This window comes from Capricornis sumatraensis, chromosome 10 (genome assembly GCF_032405125.1).
Source record: "Capricornis sumatraensis isolate serow.1 chromosome 10, serow.2, whole genome shotgun sequence".
NCBI lineage: Eukaryota > Metazoa > Chordata > Mammalia > Artiodactyla > Bovidae > Capricornis > Capricornis sumatraensis.
Window position 1 is genome coordinate 42,481,794 of NC_091078.1, and position 8,790 is coordinate 42,490,583.

Consider the following 8,790-nt stretch of genomic DNA (forward strand, 5'->3'; position numbering starts at 1 on the left):
GTTGTCCCACCAGAAGATTGTAGAGGCAACATTGTGGGCCCGGATGGGGCTCAGGAAAAGAGCATGAAACAGGAGGGAAGAGGGGCAGGGCACAATTTTTGAAAGAATCACATAGCACAAGGGCATAACATAAACCGATTAAACTCAAATGGGCCCAAAACGACAAGTCAAATTCAACTAAACTTTGATCCCCAATCTGTAAGCTAAATGGCACACCCAGAGGTGGCAGGACAGCTCCAGGGCACTGTCAAAAGACAGAGGAGTGGGTGGTTCCCCAATGGTTGGAATGATCATCCCACTCATTAGCATATGAATTCACCCAGCAAAACTAGCCACACCACATTCCATGGCCAAAACACTTGCCCTCTGCAATGGCCCACACCCTGCAGCCTGTGCTTCTTTCTGAATCCAAACAAATCCCCCTCTTACCTATTGTTGTGTCTCTAACTGAATTTTTGCAGTGAGACATCAGAGCCTTAGCTTCATTAGGTCCTGAAGCGAAGCATCATGGGTTTTGGCTGGGCTCAAGTCCTGGGAGAGAGGAGCTGACGGACAGGAGGAAAAAGCAGTGGGGAAAATGTGCTAAGGAATCCTTTTCATAACCTGCTGGAAAATCTGCTAAGTACTTGACCTGTGCTCAGTTTTCACTGGCCTGATCCTTGGCACAAACAAGATTAAGGGCAGAAGAACCCCTACAGGCTTGGGTAACAACAGCTAATGGGGCCCAGCAGATAGAGGAGCCTTTGGGACATACTGAAGAGTAGGCCCTGCCATAGTCCCTCAATTGCACACACTGCTGCTTGCCTGTTCATGGGCAGTTCAAGGAAAAAAGAAACAAGAGATTGTAAAGAAATTAAGATTTTTGTTAGGCATTTGCCCTTCCAGCCATAGGAGTGAGGTCCTCCTACCTTAACCGGAGCTCTTTTGGAACCTGAGAGTGAGCCACGTGAGCTTTCTGCTGAGTTTGTTTTTCACTGTTTCAGTCCCCAGCACGCTAGGTTTCTTGTCACTTCCCCTCTGCTCAGTTTTCTTAGCATTCAGCTTCCACTGCAGGAGCTTTCGCTGAGTTGGGCTCCTGCTGTGCTTGGCCTCTTCCTTGCTAGGACCATGCCTATGTTGTTTCAGGCAGGTGAAATCCAAGAAAGGACACCATAGATGTCGGAGGAGTTTGTAATTTCCTCGGTTTTGTCTTGTCACAACAAAAATTTGAAGCGATGGACTAGCATTACAGCCCTCAGAGGGGCCAGTGCTTCAGCTCATTGACAGACAAATGATAGAGCTCTGTGTTACGAATCAGGTTTTTTTTTTTTAGAAAATAAAGGAAAATCCACTTCCCAGAATTCTGGAAATAAAAGCAAAAGTAAACAAATGGGATCTAATTAAAATTAAAAGCTTCTGCACAACAAAGGAAGATATAAGCAAGGTGAAAAGACAGCCTTCTGAGTGGAAGAAAATAATAGCAAATGAAGCAACTGACAAAAAACTAATCTCAAAAATATACAAGCAACTTATGCAACTTAATTCCAGAAAAATAAACGACCCAATCAAAAAATGGGCCAAAGAACTAAGACATTTCTCCAAAGAAGACATACGGATGGCTAACAAACACATGAAAAGATGCTCAACATCACTCATTATCAGAGAAATGCAAATCAAAACCACAATGAGGTACCACTTCACACCAGTCAGAATGTCTACGATCCAAAAATCTGCAAGCAGTAAATGCTGGAGAGGGTGTAGAGAAAAGGGAACCCTCCTACACTGTTGGTGGGAATGCAAACTAGTACAGCTACTATGGAGAACAGTGTGGAGATTCCTTAAAACATTGCAAATAGAACTGCCTTATGACCCAGCAATCCCACTGCTGGGCATACACACTAAGGAAACCAGAATTGAAAGAGACACATGTATCCCAATGTTCATCGCAGCACTGTTTATAATAGCCAGGACATGGAAGCAACCTAGATGTCCATCAGCAGATGAATGGATAAGAAAGCAGTGGTACATATACACAATGGAGTATTACTCAGCCGTTAAAAAGAATACATTTGAATCAGTTCTGATGAGATGGATGAAACTGGAGCCGATTATACAGAGTGAAGTAAGCCAGAAAGAAAAACACCAATACAGTGTACTAACACATATATATGGAATTTAGAAAGATGGCAATGATGACCCTGTATGCAAGACAGCAAAAAAGACACAGATGTGTATAGCGGACTTTTGGACTCAGAGGGAGAGGGAGAGGGAGAGGGTGGGATGATTTGGGAGAATGGCATTGAAACATGCATACTATCATGTAAGAATCGAATTGCCAGTCCATGTCCGATGCAGGATACAGCATGCTTGGGGCTGGTGCACAGGATGACCCAGAGAGATGTTATGGGGAGGGAGGTGGGAGGGGGGTTCATATTTGGGAAGCATGTACACCCGTGGTGGATTCATGTCAATGTATGGCAAAACCAATACAGTATTGTAAAGTAAAATAAAGTAAAAATTAAAATTAGGAAAAAAAAATAAAATAAATACATCCCCTAGGCATGAGGGCATGTCGGCCCAACAGAGGTGAAAGAAGAGACACAGAGATGCAAGGCCCCTTGACTCCTCTTTTTATATGTTTTCTCTGCTCCCCCTGGGCCTGCCCTACCTAAATTAGATTAGCCAGTACTCTTTGATCTACCTGAGGTTCTCACTCAGTACCTCAGACCTCCTTTGTTCTATTTTCCCAGCTTTCCCTTCCTTGTCTTTAGTCACCATCATTCTGGGCTCCTTTTTTCTATTCTCATTACATAACAGAAGAGACCGGAAGCCGGGTGTAAGGTGGGACAGAGACGGAAAAGACCAAGGATCACAGACAGACTCCGAGATGGCGAGAGGGAGATGCAGACACACAGACAGACACGCACACACGCGCGTGCGGGCGCACACAAACACGCACACACAGGCAGGGAGCGACAGAGAGAGGGAGACACAGAGCGACTGACAGAGACGGAAAGCGGGAGACGGACAGGGGACAGGGGATGGCATCTGATCCCAGACAGACAGGCTGGCAGAGACCGTCACGCACCGCAGAGACCGGCCGTGCGCAAGCAGCAGCTTCCCCAAGGGAGGGGGCGTCAGCCTTGGGCCGGGCGAGCCCGGGCTGGACGTGGTGCCCTGGGGCTGGCAATCACCCGTGGGGACCCCAAGACTTCCTCGCAGCCGAGGTCTCAAAGGTCCCCTTCGGCTTGGCTCCCTAAAGCGAGACCCAGCCCCCGCCTCCAGGCCAGAGGGTGAGTGTGGAGAAGTGTGTGTGTGTGAGTGTGTCGGTGGGCGACGGTGGGGTCGGGTCGACTGGGGGGCCGGGTGGATACCCACAGTGGAGGGGGGAGGGTGTGGCGGCCGGGGCTTTGGAAGCCTGTGTGGTCCTCTTGCTGTCTCTCTCTCTCCCTCCTTCTCCGTCTCCCTTACTTGTGGTTTCTGGCTCTTGACCTGTCTCGGCTGCGGGGATGTGTCTGTGTGTTCGGGCGGGTGTGTGTGTGTGTGTCTGTGTCTGTGTGTGTGTGTGTGTGTGTGTGTCTGTGTCTGTGTCTGCGTGTGTGTGTGTGTGTGTGTGTGTGTGTGTGTGTGTGTCTGTGTCTGTGTCTGTGTCTGCGTGTGTGTGTGTGTGTGTGTGTGTGTGTTGTGCGCCCGCGCCTGCGGGAGACCGCGAGGTTGCCTGGCAGGATGCGTCTGGGGGTGGGGCTGGGGCCCGGGGCTAAAGGAGAGGGGAGGCAGGGAAAAAAAGAGACAACAAAAAGCCTACAGCACCCGGTATTCCCAGGCGGTCTCCCATCCAAGTACTAACCGGGCCCGACCCTGCTTAGCTTCCGAGATCAGACGAGATCGGGCGCGTTCAGGGTGGTATGGCCGTAGACGGAGGCGGCTGCCGCCAGGCGCCCTAAGAGCCCTGCGCTGCGCCTGCCTTTCGCTCTGACCTGCCGGTCGGGCCAGCCGGCGGCCGCAGCTCTCCAGCTCTCCACGGAGCGCGCGCTGCACTTGAGCTGCACCACCCGCGACCGGACTCCCGGCGGCCCGGTGGCAGGGCGACGCCACCTGCCCCCGCACACCGCCACCTCTGGCTAGCACCCGCCTGGCCCTGCCCGGGGGACCGGGCTTCTGGGACCCTCGTTTGGCCGGTCAGGCGTGAGTGGAGGGGTTAGGGGGTGGGGTGAGGGGCGCGGAGGTCTCGGTTCTCTCCTACCCTGGCCTCCTCAGGCCCGCCCCCTCTCGGTGCCAACCCCCCAGCCGCGCTATCCCATTCGCCGCTCAGGGCCACGTGGCACCGGAGGTGTCTGGCTTTGGGGCCGCTGCTGCCCCCGGCCCGTGGTCCTTCGGGCCGCCGCTGCCCCTGGCCCGTGGTCCTCTGAGCCTCCTGCAGGCCTAGGCGCAGCCCAGCCGGGGCCCTGAGCGCTCATCCTGCCCGGCACCTGCCAGGCATCCTGCCTGAGGCTTCCCTTGTCCCCACTCTGTCTCCTCTGATTTCGGAAGCTAAGCAGGGTCGGGCCTGGTTAGTATTTGAATGGGAGACCCACTGGGAGTTATGAGCTCCCGACCTTTGCACAAAGTAGATGACAAGCCAACATATAGGTGATGAAAAATCTGTAGTGAAAAGTTAAATTAGATCTAAGTTCAAAGATTTATGGAGTAAAAGCAAGTCTTTTACATTAGCTTTTTTCCCCCATTAACTTCCATAATGCTTTTCCATTAGCATAATGCTTTCTTTTTATTTCTTCTGTTTCGTTGTCTATATCCATCTCTGCACCATAATGTTCTCTGCTTTATTATCTTCCCATAACGCTGATATAGGAGATAGATGGACTCCAGGTTAGACATTTACAACTAGCCTGTTTACATTTCCTGAGACAAGAGCTAGGTGGGCTCCAGTTGAGTCATTTACAATCAGCCTCCTGTTTGCCCTCTGAAATGGAAGTAACAACAGAAAGAGGCTAAATAGCCAGTGTTTGTCTCCATAAACACTTTGATAGTCATGGCAAGTACAAAGAGGGACAAAATCCTGCTTGAATAAAGGATTAAGTGATCTCCCCTCCCCTCACCCCCTTTTGGGACAAGATCATGCGTAGAAAGGCTCCTTGTGGGTCAAAAGTCAGGCGACAATGTCAGGCCATAGTGAGTCTTGATTCTTCCAGAAGCCTCCTCTTCGAGATCCATCTTAGCTGAGGGGTGTGTGCACACCAGGGGAGAGTCCCAGGATAGGTCAGATGTGAAAAAAGAAACCAGAAATTTGACAGAAAGGAAGACAAAGACCCAGAAAAACTGGCCTATATAAATGATTTAGCCATCTCTTTATTGCGCTCCTTCTCACTAGGGAGGCACCCATAACCTTTCTCTCCTGGTGTGTATATCTGTTTTGCTTCTGACTTAACTAAACCAACTGTTTTTCTATGTTCTTTCCCACGTGTTGCTGTGCTATGTCTCTAATAATAAACTTTGTACCTGCATTTACAGTTTCTGCCTTCATGGAAAATTAGCTTCTAGCCTCTAGCACTTGCTCGCCTGGTGGCTAGGATTCCTGGTTTTAGTTCAGACTACCCAGGTTCAGTTCCTGGGCAGGGAATTAGATCTCACTTCATGCCACCACTCACTGCTGCCTTGCTGAGATCTACTCAATTTTTATCAAAATTTAATCTATATCATATGAATTTTTGCAACTAATTTGTAACTTTTAGAAAAAGGACTTCTTGGGTATTAACATACTGGTATTTCCATAAAGAGGAAATACTTCTTCCCTAAAACTGCGTTAAGAAAATTTGAACTTAAGAAAATATGTTTTGATGTAGCAGAATTATTGTTTCATTTTTACAAACCAGCATTTGTTAAATACTTAACTGCTAATAACTGTTTAGGATTCCCTGGTGGCTCAAGTGGTAAAGAATCCACCTGCAATGCAGGAGACCTGGGTTTGATCCCTGGATTGGAAAGATCCCCTGGAGAAGGGAATGGCTACCCACTAGAGTATTTTGGCCTGGAGAATTCCATGGACTGTGTCATCCATGCGTTCGCAGAGTCGGATATGACTGAGCGACTTTCACTATTCACTAATAACTGTTCAGCCTGAAATAAGAACTTTCAAAAATCTTTGGACACAGACGCTCTGTGTCCCCTCTGCAATCAATATTTTGCATGTACTTTTAGGTTATATTTACACAATAGGCACAGAACTCTTTTATTATGCATTTTATTTTCATATAAATTGACATCCTAGAAAAATTAAAATAGAAACACTAAATACAGTATTGCACATAGGAATCTCTGTTAAATGCCCCATTATATCATCAAAGTTCATATACACATGAAGGGACTGAAGGAGACAGGAAGATGGCAGAACAGCAACCCGAGAGCCACTGCTGCGTCTGTGCACATCAACTACAGACTGAAAGGTAAGGACAGTATTTTACATAAATAGAAACATAGTTACAATTCAGAGTTTCTTTGTAAGTTGCTTCCATAATTGGTTTGCAATAGCAACACATTCTCCCCTTTATTCATAGCCATACCCCAGGACATATCATTTTTAAAAATCTATAAATGATAGACAAAGCCATTACAATGCTTCAGGAGTGACTTAAAGAAAACCCCAATCAAGTCACAATACTCAGGCAGGTGGGGTTAATGAACAAGTCCTAGGTAGATATCAATCCATCTAAAAGTTACTCTTTTTTTTTTTTTTTTTTGCCAACAGTCCATGTTTGGCAATTTTATGAGGACCATTTAAAAGCACTGTGTCATTTTCTTTGAGAAGGGCAATCGTAAAAGTTACCGAGAGGCACGACTGTGGTTTAGTTGACCTTTGCTGCAGACTGGCTTTATGTAGGTCCTAAAGGACATGGTTGATAAAGGCCCTCATTTAACTTAAAAGTATGATTCCTGCCTATATTAAATGATGTATAGAAAGGGTTTTCCTTCTGATATATTTTTTTCTATTCATTGTGTAATGAGTAAAAAAAAAAAAAAAAAAGGATAATCTTCTTTCACAAATATGTAGTTACAGAGGCCAACCCAAGAGCTGGGAAAGCCTTATCTATGACACATATAAATGGTACCTCAATTTTAAAATAGAAAATTTATATGTAGATGTGAAACTGATAAGACAAGTCACTAGAAATATCATGTTAACCATAAATCTAAATGCAGTGGCGTGGAGTACTGGTCGACAGGAGAAAGAGCGTTTCGCTGTGACAGGGAATAGTCTCACAACAGTAAGTTGGGGGTTACTGTTTAGCATGTTCAGAATTAATGCAGATACTGCCTCTTACACATGCTGTTTTGGTCTATTGGTAAAATACCATAAACTTTTACAAAAAGAAAAGATGTCACATTCTCCACTGGCCTACGATTTTGCATTTTTATATGAATACAGTGTAGAATTCAACAACCAGTAAACTGGAAAACATAAAGATTATGCAAGAGGCCAAGAAGAAACATGATCAAAATGATGAGTTTCCTTCTGCCCTCAGGCCGGCTGAATTCTGTGGAAGTGGCTGCAGTGACTCATTTTTGTTCTGCTTTTCACTGGTCAGGTTTTCATGCTTATTTTTGCATTCTGAAATAAATGCATCAGGTAAGAGAAATAGTTAGAAGGTATAACTTTAAAGAATGTATGGAGTTTAGAATAGTATTTTCATTTGGATCAAATTCTTTGAGAAAAGGTTAAAGATCCACAAGCTCATAAATGAAAAAGATATAAGTAAAATCTATTTATCTCAGAATTGTCACTAATGTTTTTGAGGGGAAAAAGGGTTTAAATTTAGCTTCTAATCGATGTGAAAGAGTATCAGCTCACCTTTCTCATTTTCAGTTTTATGTACAAACACATAAATATGAAAATTAAACCTTCATCTCATTGTTGCTGCTAAATCACTTCAGTCGTGTACAACTCTGTGTGACCCCATAGACGGCAGCCCACCAAGCTCCCCTGTCCCTGGGATTCTCCAGGCAAGAACAGTGGAGTGGGTTGCCATTTCCTTCTCCAATGCATGAAAGTGAAAAGTGAAAGGGAAGTCGCTCAGTCGTGTCCGACTCTTCGCAGCCCCATGGACTGCAGCCCACCAGGCTCGTCTGTCCATGGGATTTTCCAGGCAAGAGTACTGGAGTGGGGTGCCATCGCCTTCTCCATCATCTCATTGTTAATGTGATTTAATTCTCTTCTATGACTCAGATGGTAAAGAATCTGCCCACAATGTGAGAGACCCGGGTTCAATCCCTGGGTCGGGAGGATCCCCTGGAGAATGGAATGATGACCCATTCCAGTATTCTTGCCTTAGGAATTCCATGGACAGAGGAGCTTGGCAGCCTATCGTCCATGGGGTTGCAAAGAGCCAGACACAACTGAGGGACTCATACACTTTCATCTCATTCTTAATGTGATTTAATTCTCTTCTATCCTTATAACAGCATAATTGTGGTTAGTAAATAACTATTCCTTCTCATTCTATACACGTACTTGAAGATTTACTTTCATCAAAAAGACGGAACATAAACCAAACCATAATATAATACTAGATTTTGATACAGAGAAACGGAAGGGAAAATACCTTTTAAATGCAGATATAATTTCTAACTCTTTCTAAATAAAGCTGTGCAATTGTGGCCCAGTTTGGGCTATTTGAGTATCTCCCATTTACACTCTATTAGACGAGCTCAGTTCAAATGCTATTTGAAGCTCTAACCCAGCTTTTCACTTAAGATAGCGTTCACTCACTCTGGATCAAAGTAACCTTTTTTTTTTCTACAGTTAGTGAAAATCCAGTA

The 8,790-nt window shown here is 45.7% G+C and overlaps 1 non-coding gene across 1 annotated transcript; it reads right to left on the reverse strand.

Annotated features, from left to right (window-relative positions):
- Positions 1-3,777: 3,777 nt before the first annotated feature.
- Positions 3,778-3,896, reverse strand: LOC138088017 (5S ribosomal RNA). Its single transcript, XR_011145615.1, has one exon. It is a non-coding gene; the product is annotated as a 5S ribosomal RNA (ribosomal RNA).
- Between the last annotated feature and the right edge of the window lie 4,894 nt (positions 3,897-8,790).